This window comes from Triturus cristatus, chromosome 7, assembly GCF_964204655.1.
Source record: "Triturus cristatus chromosome 7, aTriCri1.1, whole genome shotgun sequence".
NCBI lineage: Eukaryota > Metazoa > Chordata > Amphibia > Caudata > Salamandridae > Triturus > Triturus cristatus.
The window spans coordinates 215,577,117-215,596,032 of NC_140590.1; positions in this window are offsets into that span (position 1 = coordinate 215,577,117).

Genomic DNA, 18,916 nt, shown 5'->3' on the forward strand with positions numbered 1-18,916 from the left:
TTGCTGTCGCCTTCAGATATGGACGCAGTGCTTGCCGCACTATTGAAACCACCGCTGCGCTGTGCTCTCACTATCTGTGGCATACCTCGCTGTTAGTGCAGCAACTTTCTTTTTCTGAAACGGATGTTGTTGATGGGAAAAGTCATCCTGCTTGCTTTTACCATCAGCAGGCGGGGCTGCTCACATCCTTGAGGGGCACCACGACCTCTGCTGCGTTCACCTCCACCGGTTTGCAAGACCGATGTTTCCTATGAAGAACGAGGAGAACGTTGATCAGGAACCTGAAATCTATCAGGAGACCTAATTTGTCTGCAATCGCGCAATTCATATGTGCGTTCAGCAGTCACTGGTATTGGTGATGCGGGATGTGACCCCTGTTTCTGTTGCTGCTTCCCCTGTTTTTTACCTTTCCAATTTTGTTTAGGAAAAACAGGACGGTCTTCTTTCGTAGACTTAACCGTCTGAGTTTGCGGTTGCACTATTGTTTTAGCAAAAGGCTAAAACCCCCAAACTATTGCGGCCAATGGTCTTATAAGCCTCCACAATAATTCTGGCAATTACCATGACAGGACGTGGTCAACGAGGCGCAGCGCATTCGAAACCTGAAATCTACCTTGACATTAGCAAGGATGAGATCATCAACTACGTCGAACACGCCGACAAGCCTCATTCCCAAGTCACCCGCCGCCTCCGGACTGTGCTCATCCTGAACACGCTTAATCACGGAGGGTAATACATTCATAGATGGTGTGCCGAAGCACTTCGCATAGACCGCTGCAAAAACTTTACTCCTGTTCTCACAATCTGTTACCTCAGGAACTAAGTCTTTCTGCAAACTAATTGTAAGAATCCTGTGTTTCTCCAGAGTAGAATTAGGAAATACTGCTTCCAGCTGGTCAAATTTCTCAGCAAGCCAATAAGGCATATCGTCCTTATTCTGGGGGCACTTGCCTTTTACTGAATTAAACATGATGGGACTAATAGTGATCCCAGCCGGTCCAACTGGTTGCATCACAACCCCAGGTGCCCCCACCTGGACATTGCGCAAGACGTATTGCACCAATGCCCTATGTACCACAATCAAGGCGGTATGGAGTTGACGTAAGTCATCCACCGGGGCTTGAAAATATCATGGATGAGGTGTGAACCTGGCCAAGACTGGCCAAGTTGCCCCAGGAATGGACAAGGGACCTAACCGAACCGGAGTTACGGTGTGGGGGAGGGCGCCATTGAACCAAATACGATGCTGCCAAGCGGAAATTGGAATTTTCTGCATCCTATACGGTGTGTAATTCACTGGAACTGCCGTAGAAGTGTATGAGTGGAACATCTTATCATCTGCATTCACCTCCGGAAAAGTAACCCTAGAGTAAAACAGGTCATAGGGGAGCAATGCATCGGCACGCACTACAAAGATAATTGACATTCCATCGTCTGGCACCCCGAACTTCATCAAATGATGCCGGAGAGGTGTGCGACTATGCGCTGCAATAGCAACTTCAGCCATAAGGATGAAGAGAAGAAAAACAATCTATATGAACCGTAGCACTAAAAAGGGTCTGTAATTCAAAAAGAAACCTTTTTAATTGTCAAGCTTGAATGAACCTATAAATTAACTATATAGGTAGGTTTAAACCGTCACAAGAGTGAGGGTGTTGTGGACAAATATAAGCACTACTAAGGCTTCTCAAATATGAGACCAAAACATGAGGTGTGCCATCTTGCGGGGATTCTGCTCATGCACAGAACTATGTGCAGGAAACCAGTACTTCAGTGAATTGTGTTGTACCAAAAAACATACCTCAGTACCTAGAACCCCTATCCGACTAGCATCAGTGTCTCATTCATTCTCCATACTACAGTGAAGCTACCAACGATTAGACAACCCAGAACAAGCGACTTAGGTTACTCTCAGGAATGGTGGGAATAAAGAACACCTTTTTGTTGTTATTCTCATATCAGTCCACAATGTGAGTAATCAGAGACACGGAAAAGTTTAAAATGTTTATTTTTGACTACGTGCTCTAAGATGCAGTATTTTGGCTAACATAAGCAAACAAATAATTAGAAATAAAACCATCAGCATTGTTACAATTCCATAAAACACAAAGGGAGAAATCATATTTTAATGATAGTGGAAACAGGTCCTATAATACCTTGTGTACCACCCTCCCCTGGCTATAAGCTAGTTTTATAATAATAATAGAAGGTCTCTAGGTTTGAATGGGGAACCCCATAGCTTCAAGATCAGCTTAGGTGAATCACATCACAGGATCAGCACTGCTCTCTGTGTCTGGAAAGGTTTTCTCCAAGAGTGCCAGCATCATGCATGCAATGCAATATTAAAGGCACACAAGTTTCAGATATATGCAGCTGTGTGCTTGTTGTGTCTAGAGCGTGGGCCGATCAACCTGAATTCAACAGCATACATTGTTATTTGACCTTGACGGTTTCTTCACTCAGTGTTCAGACTAACGTCGCGGTGTAAGTCTAGGGATGTGAAAAACAGACCGTTCTCATGTGAAGAAAAAGCAAGCAAGCTGTTTTACTTATAATAACAGCTACCTGTAGTGTCGTGTGCAAAAGCAGCTAAGTGGCAAGATGGCGTTAACATCTAAAACGCTTATGCTAACATAGCAATGTGTGCAGGCAAAACACGCAACCGATGGCCCAAACAAGAAAAGGAGAAAAATGCAGTCCTAAGCAGAAGCATTTCAAAACTACGTTGTGCAGAGCCAGCTTGGAACATAAAAGTGACTGGAGATTATAATTCAAATTTGATTTTTATGCCAGATGAAGATGAAATCTTGTCAGCAGACAATACGGTCTGGTGTGTTAAGCAGCAATTTAAAACCAGATCGACACGTGCTGACCAAATTGGTCAGCAACTAACCACCGACCTGGAATATCAAGGCATGAGAGTGATTAATGGAAGATCTGAAGAAGACAACCTGCCTAAAAAAAATACCACGGCCCTAAGGAACAATCAATACTTGACTACAGAATTAAAATGCTCAGCTAGTCCCGTCTCTTGCCTACTTATTCATAAAGTACACCACACTGAGAGATAACTTGTTTCAACATATTGTTTTCAATCTAAACGTGGCAAGATTTCAAACCATCAAGTTACCGGAGGGCGAAATAAACTCAATAAACTTCAAATGTCTTAAATGGACAAATGAAACTAAAACATAATGGTTTTCAACCATAAAAGGTCTCCTGGCTGAATCGGCAAGTGGACCATTAAGCGTTTCCGCTACATGTTTGAAGATCAGCGGCGGGTCGAGGGACTCGGCGTCTTACGGGGGCCAATGATGAAGTAATTTTGAACGCTTTGGAGTTTCACCTATCATAGTGAACATGAGAGATATTTAAATTTGGATCCTAAATACTATTTGAGGATTATATACATTTTAAGTTTTTGTGAAAACACTCACTTCAAGTATGGGATTAATTGAAGAATCCTTCTTATGTAACTTTGGGGATTGAAGAAGGATTGCCGTACGATTGCGAAGTGAATCAAATAGTGATCGTGGTACGTCAGTGATCTGAGCAAGATTGGACTATTTCTATTATTGCCCTGAGGAAGCCCTATACGGGTGAAACGAGTTGGCTGTATTGCTGCTGCTGCGCATGATCATCTTGCGACATTAAAAGAACATACTATATATCAATAAAAAATTTGGACTGAATCACTTACTGTGTATTCTATGCATTCTTTAGTGTTGCCTCTCTGTGTGTTCTCTAAATGTGACCATGACACAGGAGTCAAGCTTTCTTCAACTTTCTGAGTAAACTAACAACAATAATGAGAGCCTCTCGATTAAAGATTATAGGACACGACCATTTCAAAGGTTTATCAAATGAAGTGCAAACATTAAAAAGGGGCCTAAAAAGTACACACATGAAGCTGCAATAAAAAAACAAGCATTTGCAAGGCAATAGGTTTCGCATTTACGCAAGATTGAGCTATTGGCATTGCAATTGACAATTACTTTTATTTATGTTTTGATTTTTAAAACATAAATAAAAGGCCTTGTCATTTACAATGCCAATAGCTCTAAATCTTGCAATTGCGAGACATATTGCATTGCAAATGCTTGCTACAAACTGTGATGTTTAATGCACACATTTTAAACATTCTGCCTCCACCAGAGGATGCTGCAGGACGCCCGGGGTTGGTCGTATGCTAACTGCAGAGACAAAGACATGTGGTTTGTGTGATTTGCAACCCAACCCAAGCCTAGCTGAATACAATGTGTTTTTTTCAGAGCCATATATTTTAGCCTGCACGGTTCTGCTGCAGTCCGTAATTTGAAGTGGAGGGATGTGCTACTCAAAAATGAACGCAGATGGACACAAACGTATACCCTGCCGAAGAGTGACACAGACAAAATCGCAAACACTCTGGTACTACGTAAAGCTGAAACCAAAGGCATGCGCCTCGCCAAAAAGAGAATGCCCATATACCGTTCACGGCAAAATTACATAGAATACAGAACCCCAGGCTCGATAAGTGGCTTGCATCTCCTCCCGCATCTGCAAAAAAAAGAAAAGTAAATAAAAACCACAGAATCTTCTTTCTGTGGTTTTTATTTACTTTTCTTTGAAAAGTACGAAGAGACTTGCTCAAGTTCGGCAGAAAGGATCGGCGATAAGTTTGATGATGTCTCAATATTAAAAGGCTGCATGTCCTGGCTCAATACTTGTTTTTGTATTTTTAAATCTTCATCTGTTTTCCAGTTTTTTATTAAGTTAAAAACAAGTAAAGCGACATGAGCTCCAATTAAACATGCAGCGCGGCTAATGTTGTCCTTGGCCTCGGAAAGCCCATGAAAAAATGAAGAGTGCAACTCTGGGAAGTTTGGTTTGGAATGGGGGGAAGGGAAGGGAGGAGCGGTAGGCTTTCCAATGAGGAGCCAGTAAACAAGCTACCAGCACACCCTCCTACGTCATACCAAACAAAGATGGTGTCGGCCTGTCCAGACGGGTCATCCAAAAAATGGACAGGGCGGTAACAAGGAAGCCCGATTCCCAATCACATGCCAGCATTTACCCTAAACGATGACGGCAGCCAATGGAAAAGAGGGGTGGAGCTTCAAGTCCCCTTCTCAAATTGTATCGATTACAAGAAGCCCTTGCATAGAAAGCAGCGCTTTACGCTGCAAAGCCAGCCGAAACCTAAAAAGGGGGAGAAACCCTGGTCCGGGTGTTCCGTGTCTTACATCGTCTGCTCACACCATTTGAGCTAACTCCCAGCTGAGCAGTGCTCCCTCACTGCCTCCGCTTTCCACGCAATGTTTACCATCATGTTTAATTCGAGCGCTGCCCCCATGCGGGCTCCGCTGCTAAATGCTGGAATGGCGTTTCCGTCCCAGCATCTGTGGCCCCCACCAGGCTTCTGGCAGTCTGGTGGCGATCGATAGGGGCTGGAGTTCACAGCTAGATAGGAGCTTGTGCAGTCCAATTCTCAAGGCATGCTGAAGAAGTCCGCCCAACAAATAGACAACCATGTGGGAGAACTGTGTTTTAGGTGGATCTGTACATGTGTACAATCAAAATGCAACCACTCAAAGTAAACATATTTAAGGATTGCTGTGAGCTGTCCTATTCTGTATTTGTGGTGGGAGGAAGCATAATTTGAGTGACAATTGAGCAACCCAACAGATAAAGATGGTTGACTTAAAGCCCTTTGTAATGTATATATTTTTTGTCTGAATGATTGGAACACAAATGACATCCTAGTATACATATGCATTAGAAGTCACTGGTAAATTCAAGTACATTCATACTTACTATTAGGAAGCTTTTTGTAATGGCACTTGCTCATCTTAAAGCCCACACCCAGCCCCATGCCGTGTTATGTGGTTGGAAGAAGCAAAATGTCAGTGTAGCAAAGCAATAAAGATAATTGCATTTGATGAATGGTTCATACATATGTGGGTGTTTTTTTACTATGGATTTTTCTTGAGTCGGGCAAGACGTTCACAAACCTATAGTACCTCAAAAGTTTCCTGTTGAGTCCAAATCCTCAAAATTATTTAACAAATATGCAGTGAGTCTTCACAAACCTGCAGTATCTCAAGTCATTACTTCATCTATAAGTCGTCTATAAGGTGATATTGCATCTCTAGTCAGATGACCTAGCCTGGAAATTAATTCATGAAGCTGCAGTACCTCAAATGTTTACTTTGAGCCCCTTTCAAGTCCTATGTATGTATTTAAAGTGACGTTCAGAAAGGTGAGTGGTGTGGCTTTTACTTATATATTTGTATATACACATTTACCATTTTAATAATTTATACTTGTTTTCCATCCAATATAAATATGCCAAAGCTGGTTTAAGATAGTGAGTTGATATCATAGGCTTCAATTTAAGAAAAAATACTTTATTAAAGTGATGACACCCTACTCTACATAGATACTAGTAGCCACTGGGGAATACAAGTCCCTGCAGTTGTTTAACAAAGGGGGATTTCTTTATTCAGCGGCTGTGTTGTGAAAAGCTAAATGCAGTCTCTCAAATTGAAGGTATCCAATGGCTGGAGCTGGCCGACCCAATATCTTGTACTGTGTGGAGGGAGCATCATTATTTTTTGGGAAAAGCAAAGACCAGCAAGACAGCTAAAGCTATCTTTAGGCCAGATATAAAAAAGCAATCATAAGAGTGAACAATTATTTTCTCTTTTAGCCTACAACTGTACTTTTGTTGATGACATTTCTAGAAAAAAAACACTCACTTCATTGCACAGTGTGTTTTACCATTCTATGAGAAATAAAATACAGTTTTTGCTTTTTTCTCAGACACCCATCAAATAAGAAATATTCTGTATTTTTAAAAGAGCAACAATTTGGGCCCAGTGTGAGTGGTGTGGTAAAATGAAGGCAAACTCTTTAAGCTTTCTCTGAGTTTTAAGTAGATTTCGTATTTCACAACTAACTCAAGCCACATCTAGGAGTGTGTTTGCGCTAAAAGATGCTGATGGATTTAACCCCTTATCCCTAACAGAAGACATCCTGGTGAGTCTAAAACTCGGACGAGCACATCTGTAAGTAGATATTGCTTCTAGGTGAAATAGTCCAACCATATGTCCTCATTTTCCAAACTAGTTTTTATTGTAGCGTATCACTCTTGCTTTATCTTTCTACTTGGCCTAACGGCTAGGGCGGTCGTCCTCGAATCGGGGAACCGGGTTCGAGTCTTGGCAATGATGCTGACCATCCTGTGATTCTGGACAAATCACTTAATCTCCCGTGCCTAACAAAAACTGAATGTGTACTCATGTAACGCAGCTGGTGCTATGTAAAGTGCTCTGATACCCGATACCGGGTCAAATTCGCGCTATATAAAAGTACTAAAAAGTTATCTTTGCAAGATGTTGTGCTTTTTGTGTTTGTTTACATCTACGCCAACGTTGTTTTGCAGAGTTAAACATTGCGCGTTACTAAGTTATATGTTGTCTTTGTGGCTAAATATGAAAGTGATATTGAGTGGCGAAGAGGCTTGCAGGGCCTTGCAGATGCTCCGATACTTTCTGATATCGAAAATATCCTGGTGAGGATGCAACATCTAATATACACTAGTGCCTTCATGGAAAAAACTAAAATTATAGTGTGTTGCTTTTTCTCTTTCAGTAATGCGTTTCTCAACAGATTATACTGATTGGTAAATGCATTTTTGTAACCAGTGTGCACATTCACCATTGTATAACATTTTCACATGAGCAAGGTAGAACTAAAAAGATGTCCTTTACCGCTCGGACTGCCCCTACCCTCCCATAACTTTTTCTGCTGGGTCTTCTCATGAGATAACTTGCTGAGGAATTGTTGGAATAATGTATGGCCCATGTTTATTCATAAGCACGGCGATTACGCAATGAAATCCCGCCTCAGCCATTGACCTCTGCACAGATACTGCACGCACCACCAGCTCCTGTGGCGAGAGTTATATATGATGTGCAATCTGCACGCTTCTTTGATCTTTTCTGATGAGCAAGTGACAAACGTGACAAATTGCACAAGGACAATTTATGTGCATTGAGGTCAGTGGCTGACCCCATTCGTTTCAATTACTGTAACTGCACCTCTGAAATGTAATTTAAGTCGTAAAAGGGACGCGCATTATTGCCCGTGACAGATTCCATAAAGGCGCCTTGCTGATGTAAACAAAGTAGAGATGGGTTGCTGTCTTCTCGACTGATGTTTACATTGTAGTTATAGCGTTTACTACCCCCTGGTGAGGCGCTGTCTCCCTGAAAATCTGCAAAAATGTGATCAATATGTGGGAGGGAGCTGTTGAACAATCACAGTAAGAGGCTGTCTCGAGGAGACGCGACATAAACTGCAACCAAACGGAGGAAGCCCATGCAGAAATAACACTGTGCCGTTATAAATCGAAAGAGGTTTGATGGGGCGCACATTTCAGGTCGTGCTGAGAGTCGTTTCATTTTCGCGTGGCACTACGTAAAACATGCACTGCTAGTCTTTTACAGTGACCAGTATGTGAACTATGATATGTACTCAAGATATTAAATGCAGGGGTGCTGTAAACCATTCTCCATTATTTTGAGTTTTCAGCTCTCCCGAACCAACAGACCCAGGGACATTAAGGTCTGCTTTTTATGGGATTCTATTTTGTGTTATTGCGTTTCTAGCTGTAATAACCCTGTATCGCTCTAGAATGTGTTCTCCGTTGTGAGTGGAGGTGTGGCCTTGAGTTCTTTCTTTACTCCTACAAATTCTACAACATCTCGGCACAACGAAATTGTTGTGTGTAGCACCGTCCCCTACCTGGGTGCATCCTATTATGGATTACCACTTGCAGAACTGGTGAGTCTTGTTGTTCTCGAGCCCGGCGTGAGTGGGGGTGGGGGTTAGTCACTGAACGCCTGTCATGCTCGTAATACGCGGCTCAGCAAAGCAGACGCCGTACATCTAAAGAAAAAAAAGCATTGCATAAACACATGATGTACGTGAAGCGGGCGCCCGAGCAAGTAATTTAAAAATCAAGTAGTCCCTAAACAAAACTAACAAAGCCAGACAGCGCAATAAAACAGTAGTTGGTCGGTGCTGCTTCCGATAAAAACGGAAGTGATGCATCGGATCAACAGCCAACAGAAACAAAGATAACAACAGCAATGCCAGACTTAGACAAATCGCAAGGGACAGGAGAAATTCCACGGACTTTCAGCCAACATACAGATTACTGTAGGTCTCGCTGAGAAAGCGCATGCAGTGCATGCGCTGCTAACGCACGACATAACAATGAAAGTATTACATGGGAAGTATTTCGACAACAGAGAAAACTCTCCAAAAATAAGTTTTGGGAATCTAAAAGAGGGAAAATGGAGAGCTTCTGCTCCAAATTAATATAGTGTGTAAGGCATCTGAATACAAATTAATTTTGGCAAACAATAAACCACCTGAATAGGCAAAGAAACAGCTTAACGCCAAATGTGCAGGAGCAGGAATGGGCCAATTATCTCACTCAGAAATGTAAAACAAAGCCATCTAACCTTCCGCAGATACAGATTCCAACAGACACTCTAAGTTGGCTACATCTACTGGAAACAGGCGATTGTCAATTACCCTCAAAGGGCATAACCCAGTTACCAGCGCAACAAGGTAACCTCATAATAAGCAACTCCCTTTACACTACAAATGATATAACACATACAATAAACAAAGGTAAAGGTGACGGGGCGCCAGGACCCAATGGCATCCTGCAACCCACCTTTTAACAGGACGCTTAATACTGGATGTAGAAGCTAAATATTTTGCCTCGTTGATACTCAAAGATCTGGTCAACTGGTCAGAAGAACTCAACTTGATCTGAAAAACTCAAACAGGCTTCAGAAAGGGGATTCGAATCATTTCAAACATTCTATCAATCTCTCTAATAGCAGAGAATTTCAAGAAAATAAAACAGGATCTGCATCTCTGTTTTATTGACCTAAAAGCCACCTTCGACAGTGTGGATTGGAAACCTTTGTGGACCAAATTAAAATCCTGGAATATACCTGAAAGAATTTTAAGGGGCTTAATGCAATTTTACACAGACAGTTGGGTCAGAGTATAACTCAGGGATGGCTTCACACTCTCAAGAAAAGTGTAAATGTCCGTGGGTCTGCAGCAGGATTGTGTGTTGGCCCCACACTTGTTTAACCTATTCATAGCTGATTTGTCAAAAAAAAATAACAAAAATAATACCCTCTCACCGCACTTAGGTCAACTACCGCTTTCTCACCTTGCCTATGCAGACTGCATCATCCTTTTAAGTTTAAATAAAGTTGGTCAGACCAGATTATTAACCTAACTCTCCAGATTTGTGTCAATGAACAAAATTGGAAATCACGTATCTAAAACAAAATCTATGATTATTAACAGCCTGCTAGCCTCACATCACAACATTTGGCTTGAAGGCAACCTTTTGGAGAACGTATCCAGCTATAAGTATTTGGTATATTATATAGATAGCAAACTACCCCATTTTGAGCAGAAAAATTATATGACACGGCGAGCAGATGCTCTAACATTTGTTTATAAGTCTGTAGTAAAGAAATTGGAGGGGCCATCACTAAGGCAGTTGCTCTCGGTAATCGCCTCCAAAACCCTTCCAACCTTAGCCTATGCTAGTGCCGCCATGCATGGGAAAGATTCTATCATTCTTAATAACTTAATGACAAGTATCTACAAAGAGGTTTTTCAACTAACCAGGACTGCTTCACCAGCACAAATACATTTGGAATGTGGTTTAATGAATGAATCATTGGGCAGACTTCCGACCTCTATAAAGATTTGGAACTGATTAAAAAAAAACTCGGAGAGCCTAAATGAGGCGCTATGGTCAGAACTTGACAATAATAAAAAATCGCTCTTTGATCAATTTTTGTACAATGCAATTAAAACAACCAGCACTTTGGATCTCTGAAACAAAAATATATCCTTTCCAACATTTAAGCTAGCGCTAAATTAAGCTGCAAAATTTCACTCGTTAATACTGGATAAGAACATTTTTACCCAAAGATCTCATGCATAAATGGTGATCAATAACAACAAAGTCCTGAAACCGGCAGCTTATCTAGTCTACACATTTTCTATCCAACTAAAAAGACAAGTAATGGCACTGCATTTCGGAAGGTACCCCTCATTGGCAAACTTAAAAAACACAGCTAACAGCGTGATTCGTAAAACACATGGGAGTTCAAACTGCATCGTAAAAGCATGCAGTATGATCGCAAACCAGTTTGAGTTAAAAAATGTTCATGAGAGAGAGAAAAATTTATATTGTGATGAATTCACAATACATATGTGCTATGAAAACCTATAAATCCTAAAATGTGTGACGTAATGATGTAGGTTTTAACTAAATGATTATAAGAAGTTAGAAAAGTATTCATTTAGTAGCAAAAGTGGATTAACAAAAGTTGTTGAAATTGAAAATGAGAAATGACTTTTGTTCACGTAACAATACTAGGATGGCTATCTGAAATTTCAAAATGTTGATAGAAAATGTGTTTGTTCACTTTAAAATGATTTTGCAAATTAGTTAATGCTTAATGGGATACAAAATGGTGTTTGGTTATTAATTTTTATGATGAAATATTACTCACAAATGAAACAGCTTCATCTATTTTCAATTAAATGTTTGAAAGATATACCTATTCAGTAGATAATAATGTTTTTATGTGTAGACCTTAATAAGCATTTTCATTTTTTCCTTCGAAAAAGACTAGAATGAGCTGGCATGACTTTGAGACAGCGGCGTACCAACAACAGATACTCCAATACCATATACTCACCTGGGCCCATAAACACTCACAATTGAGTAAACCGCTGGAGTCAAAGTTTGTGGGGTGATCACAAAATCAAGATTAGTTATTCACAATTCCTAACTAACCTTTCACTGATCAAAAAATTCTTTACTCTGGTCGATGGACCATTAGTTGAACTAGTTGAACTAGTTGATGGTGAAATGACATAGATTAACCCTTTCTTATTATAATGAAATGACCACAGACTCGGAAAAAGTTTTAAATCTTTATCTAAATTACTTATGTGTGAACCATTCGAAAATACAGTGCAATCACCGTCACTCATAGGAAAGAAGATTCAATTAATCAAATCATCAAACACATACTTTAAACTTTGCAATGACTCAGAAAGGAGAGGACAGAAAGAAAAGAACATCTACTAATGCACGAAAATTATAGTTACCAAGAATGGTGTGAAGACCAACCCCCTGGCCAAATGCCTGGTAAGGGTCCACCGGGATAGATCAAAGGCTTCAGGACAGGAATTAGGACAGGATAGATGACCTCTCTAACACCAACGGTTGCGTCGCACCCCTCTCTGACACTCTCTTCCTCCTCGAGATTCTTCTGCGATCTTCTTTCTAATCCTAATAATTTAGGATATCAGGCTCAGCATTCAGTTCTTCATCAGCATCTCTCATTACTCAGACAGCACCCCCAGCTCACATCATCTCAGCATCAACGTCTTTCTAACTAACTAAAACTACCTCAGTTCTACCTTTTCTCTTCAGGGTTCCACCGACTAAAGTTGCAATATCGTAAAAATATGAATTCTAATTGAACAAGCAAGGGGGGAAGATCATCACACCATGCTTACATATCACTCTTTTGAGTTAGCTCTTTATTAACAAACCCATCCCCTTAATTTTTATTCATATTCTATTTTCCCACCCGAGTTCACATCTTATTTGCAACAAATGTGTTTATTCGATCATGTAGTCTTATTCATTCAGGTTCTTCAATGCCTGTTCCCAGGCTTAGGCAGGCTGTGTCCTTGTCCTCTTTTTGACTCACAGGTCACTCTCCCGGGCTGACTTTCAACAGGCATGCGCAAGGATCACATGTTCTAGCAACTCTGGACTCACACAAGAGGCCCAAATGCACACTAATAAGAAAGTCAAAGAGACAAATGTTGTTTTCAGAAATAAATGGTTTCACTGTATACCACCCATCTCTACTCTATTTCCCTTTATTTATTAATACTTTCTCTGCATTAACATTCATATTTAGCTCGACTTAGTTTCAGCTAACCAGCTGCCATGCACACTAGTCTTCAAGACTCCATATGTGAGAAGTTGGCTTGGCATATGCTGTCCACTATTTATAGTGGGCACTTTGCGCCAGTCCAAAACAACCCTTATTGATGATAGGTTTAAAGACAACCTTTATTGAAAGCTATCCTAGCTATGGAGAGAAGCCTTCAGGCTAAGTCTTGAAGGAATGTAAAGCAGCTTGGTTTACCAGATTATAACCTCTTGAATTACTAAATGAACGGAGAACCACACAAGGTATATATAAAATATATGTATTTATTTCTAAACACTCACTACTAATCTCTTTATGAGATTAGAGTCCAAGATACACAATTATACAGTTCTAAAACGACAGTAAATAGCACAATATACAATGGGCCCTAGGGGTGGACCAAACCATATATTAAGAAAGTGGTATAAGAACCACAACTTGACTAAACAAAGTGCCTAGAGCACGTAGAATCGCTGGGACCTCAAGGAACCACCCAAGGCAGTGACACAAGAGACACACGGGGGATGCGTGCAGTGTGAGAACACAGCCGCGAGCCCCATACTATTTTATGGGAAAGTCGCAGTTGGAATATTAAGAAATTAGAGACACTTAGAAGAGGACTTTGAGCAAACCCCTTTAGACTTAGGGGGTTCTAGGGCCAGCACCCACGGCAGCACTGGAGTACTCGAGTTACCTCACCCAGGGAAGCTGGGTGCATAGGTGTCAAATGGTGTTGGGAATCGTCATTGATTTCAATGGCGATCTGCTGCAAAGTGCGGTAGACGAATGCCCACCGATGTCGGGTGTTTCAGGTGCGAAGAGGTGAAGCTTGACTCTGCAGCCACGAGGACCAGGAGGCGTCAACGACAACCAGGAGTTGGATTCAAGCTGTCTCACGAAGGATGTCGAGTGCTGTGGTGTCGGTGTCAGTGCCCGGATTGGACCCAACAAGCCTTGGCAACAGCAACCCACGCAGGAAGAGAAAAGATGCTTCGGTGCCGATCAGCAAGGTCCTGGGGACTCTCCAAGCGACAGAGAGTCAGGGCACATCTGGAGCAACCACGTAAGCCCAATTAGAGTTAGAGTTGCCTTCACAGGGACCCACCAGTTGACGGACTAGGGATCGCGAAGGGACCTCGAGAGAAAACACAAAGGGCCAGCTTACGGAACACTCGTGGAGTGTAAGCGGGTAATCTTCGGTGCAAATGCTGCTTGGGGTCAGGGCTACAAGTAACCCAAAGCTCAGCTACAGGAGTCGTTGGAAAGCTGATGCTTCTGCAAAGAGACGCAGTGTCCAGGAGTTCAGGTTTCAGGTCGCCACGAGGGATACGGGCCTCAGACTTGCTGTAGGCGCTGATCGACCTCTAAGACCACGGAAACCCACCTCCTGTGTTGAAAAATTCTTCGGAGTCCGGCGGGAGCTTCGGAAATGCAAACCGGTAAGATGCGTCTTTGGTGCCTGCCTTGCAGGGGAGTAACTCCTTTAATCCAAGGGAGATTCTTCAGTCATCTAGTTCAATGTAGATCGTCGAAGTTCCAGGATTCAGTATCAGAGTTTCGTCCAGGTGTAATTTAAAGTCCTGTAGCCAGGGGTTCCTATCTTATACCCAAGGAAGGGGTGGAACAAACTCTAGGGACCCACCTATGGGAGGGTCAGGAAAGAGGGGTGGCTACACCCATTTCCTTTGTCCAATTTCGTGCCAGAACAGGGGCTGGTAGCCCCTGCAACCGGTTTGAGCTGGACTATGCACAGGTCCACCAAATGTGCCCCCAGTGCACACTTCAAAGCACTCTTGGAGTGCACCCACCCAGCCCCAATACACTAAAGCCTGTCTGGGAGGTGGTGACACCTCCCTGTGACAGGAAACCTATTGTCCAGGCCTCCCCTGCAGGAGTTTCGTCAAGCAGCCGGAGGCCAGACTCGTGTCTGTGGCTGACAGCATCCATTTTGTGATGCCAGGGCTCTGTTAGCTGGTACCGGGTGTACCTGTGCTGTCATGTCTCTCCCTCTAGAAGGGTGGGATCATACTCCCACACCAGTTACTGGTGTGAGGGTATGATTCCAAGGTGTTTGACACCAAACACAACATGTTTCCGTGCAGCCATCCCAAAGTTAGCATTTACCGTTTGGTTATAATGCACTAAAGAGTATATGGTTTGGCTGCATCACAAACAACCCCGGAATAAAGGTTCTGAAGGCTGCAGAGGGGCTCTGCTCATGCATGGGCACCCCTCACATAAAACTCAGCACACTGGCTTCAGGATTAGTAAGGTCTGCCATAGGGGTGACTGATAGGTTTATATGTGCAGTGATATGGAGAGATATAGTGAACCTATATCTCAGTAAGGGGTGCATGCACCACCTTACCCAGGCTGCAGTAGCAGTCCTGTGGTGCCATTTTGGAAGGCTTCCCAGTGGTGGCATAATACATGCTGCAGCCCCTGGTAGGTCTCTGGATTACCTAGGCCCTGGGTACATAGTATACCATATACTAGGGACTTATAAGGGTACCCCAGAATCCAATCTGGAGTGTACCTAAAGTACTGGTAATCAATTTAAAGAGGAAGCAGCTAGGCTGGGGCCCTGGCTAGCAGGCCCCAGCCAGACTAAAGTCGAAAAACAGCGAAACATCAGCAAAAATGTGGGAGTAACTATAAGAAGCAGATCCTACTCTCCTACACAACCCCCCAAACGTAAGGACATTAAACTAACTTTGACCAGTTGAGTCTTCATGTTCTAAGTGGAAATATCTGGAGAGTCCATCTGCATTGGCATGGTTACACCCAGGTCTATGGTCCACTGTTTAGTCCATCCCCTCTAGGGAAATGGGCCACCTCAAAGGTTTGGGGTTTTCACCCTTCAGCTCTTTTAGCCATAAGAGGGGCTTATGGTCTGTCTGAACAATGAAGTGAGTGCCAAACAAGTATGGCCTCAACTTCTTTAGAGCCCAAACCACAGCAAAGGCCTCCCTCTCATTGGTTGACCAACGTTTCTCTCTGGGAGTCAGCCTTCTGCTAATAAAAGCTACTGGCTGATCATGACCTTCATCATTCAATTGTGATAACACAGCCCCAACCCCAAACTCAGATGCATCTGTTTGAACAATGAATTCTTTGGGGTAGTTAGGACTTTGCAGAATGGGAGCAGTGCACATGGCCTGCTTTAGGTCATCAAATGCCTTTTGACAGCTGGCTGACCACTTAACTTTCTTGGACATTTTCTTAGAAGTTAGGTCATTCAAGGGGGTCACTATGGATCCATAACCTTTGACAAATCTTCTATAGTACCCAGTCAGGCCCAAGAAAGCTCTGACCTGAGTCTGGGTGGTTGGAGCAACCCAGTCCATTATGGTCTGGATTTTGCTCTGCAATGGTTAAACCTGACCTCCACCCACAAGGTGGCCAAGGTACACAACCTGACTCTGCCCTACCTGGCACTTAGTGGCCTTGATAGTTAGGCCTGCTTTTTGCAGGGCCTCCAAAACATTCCTCAGGTGGACCAGGTGATCCTCCCAGGTAGAGCTAAAGACAGCAATATCATCTAGGTATGCTGCACTATAGGCTTTCAGGCCTGTAAGGACTTTATTCACCAACCTTTGGAAAGTGCCAGGTGCATTCTTCAAACCAAAGGGCATCACCACAAATTGGTAATGCCCACTAGGGGTAGAAAATGCTGTCTTTGCATCATCAGCTAGTCTGATCTGCCAGTAGCCAGCTGTCAAGTCAAATGTGTTCAGAAACTTGGTTGATGCCAAAGTATCTATAAGCTCATCTGCCCTTGCGATTGGATGGGCATCAGTCCTAGTGACTGCACTGAGACCCTGTAGTCTACACAAAACCTCATCTCTCTCTTGCCATCTCTGGTGTGAGGTTTGGGCACTAAGACTACTGGACTAGCCCAAGGGCTATCTGAGGGTTCAATGACTCACAATTCCAACATCTTCTGGGCTTCAGCTCTGATACAGTCCCTGACATGATCAGGTTGCCTGTAAATCTTATTTTTAACAGTCTGACTGTCCCCACTGTCTACTTCATGAGTGCACCAGGTAGTCTGAGTTGGAGTCAGTGAGAACATGTGTCTAAACTGGCTGAGAACTTTTCTGAAGTCAGTTTGTTGCTGGACAATGAGGCTGCCTGCCAAGGCTGCACCATCTACTGATCCATCATCAGGGTTCTGAGAGAGCAGGTTAGGGAGTGGGTCACTCTCTTCCTGCTGTCCCTCATCAGTTGCCATGAGCAAGCCCATGTCAGCCCTGTCGACATATGGCTTGAGCCTGTTGACATGGAGCACCCTATGGGGGCTACTGGGAGTTCTTAGGTCTACCAGGTAGGTAACCTCTCCCTTCTGCTCAAGTATTGTATGGGGGCCACTCCACTTATCTTGGAGGGCTGCTGGGGCCGCAGGCTCCAACACCCATACCTTCTGCCCTGGCTGGTAAACAGTCAGCACAGCCTTGTGGTCATGCCAGGACTTTTGTAACTCCTGGCTAGTCTCAAGGTTTTTAGTTCCCTTTTTCATGTACTCAGCCATCCTGTAGCGGAGACCAAGTAAATAGTCTACAATATTCTGTTTAGGGGGTTTGAGAAGTAACTCCCATCCCTCCTTCATCAGACACAATGGACTCCTAACTGGATGTCCAAATAGAAGCTCAAATGGGCTGTAACCAACCCCCTTCTGTGGAACTTCCCTGTAGGTAAAAAGAAGGCAGGGTAAAAGTATGTCCCATCAACGTCTATGTTTTTCGGGGAGACCTTTAATCATACCCTTAGGGGATTTGTTGAACCTTTTAACTAACCCATTGCATTGTGGGTGATAAGGGGTGGTAATTTGGTATTTTACTCCACACTCCTTCCACATTGCTGTTAAGTAACTAGACATGAAGTTTGCATCCCTGTCTGATACTACCTCCTTAGGGAAACCCACTCTGGAAAAGATTCCAAGTAGGGCCCTTACCATCACCGGAGCTGTAGTTGTCCTAAGGAGAATGGCTTCTAGGTATCTAGTGGCATGATCCACCACCACCAGTATAAATCTGTGCCTAGATGCTGTCTGAGGATCCATGGGACCAACTATGGGGCATATTTACAACAAGGCGATAAAAAATTATCGCCGCTTTAGCGCCCGTTTTCGGCCGAAAAGCGGCGATAATTTTATCGCTATATTAGCAAGGCTACGCTAACACGTGAAACCTTGCTTTAGCGTGGGGATGTCTAACGCCCAGCTTTGCATCTCTAATGAGATGCAAAATGGGCGTTCCTGACCTGACATGATAGGAGAAATGTCGCTAAGCGACATTTCTCCTATCATCAAGCCCCACGCTATGAAGCATAGCGTCAGGAAAAGTAGCGATAACACCTGTTACCGCTCCTTTCCTAACACCTGCTTCAGGACTGACTTAGCCATGATATCCTATGGAAGGTGGATAACATGGCTAAGTTTGTGAGTCCCTATCAACTAGCTAACGTGAGATTATCACTGGGTTTCCAGCGATAATCTCACGTTAGCCAGTTAGAGCCAGGATTTTTATCGCTGATGAGATAAGTGTTGCTAATAGCACGCTATCTCAGCGATAAAAATCGGCGCTAGGCGGCGATATTTATCCGAGCGCTAAGTGCGCTCAGCGATAATTATCGCCGGTTGTTGTTGATATGCCCCTATGTCAATTCCAACCCTCTCAAAGGGAACCCCCACCACAGGTAGTGGTATCAGGGGAGACTTTGTTGTACCACCTGCCTTACCACTGGCTTGACAGGTGACACAGGAGTGACAAGACTTCGTGGTGTATTCACACATGTGGGGCCAATGAAAGTGAGGGACAATCCTGTCCCAAGTCTTGTTTTGGCCCAGGTGTCCTGCA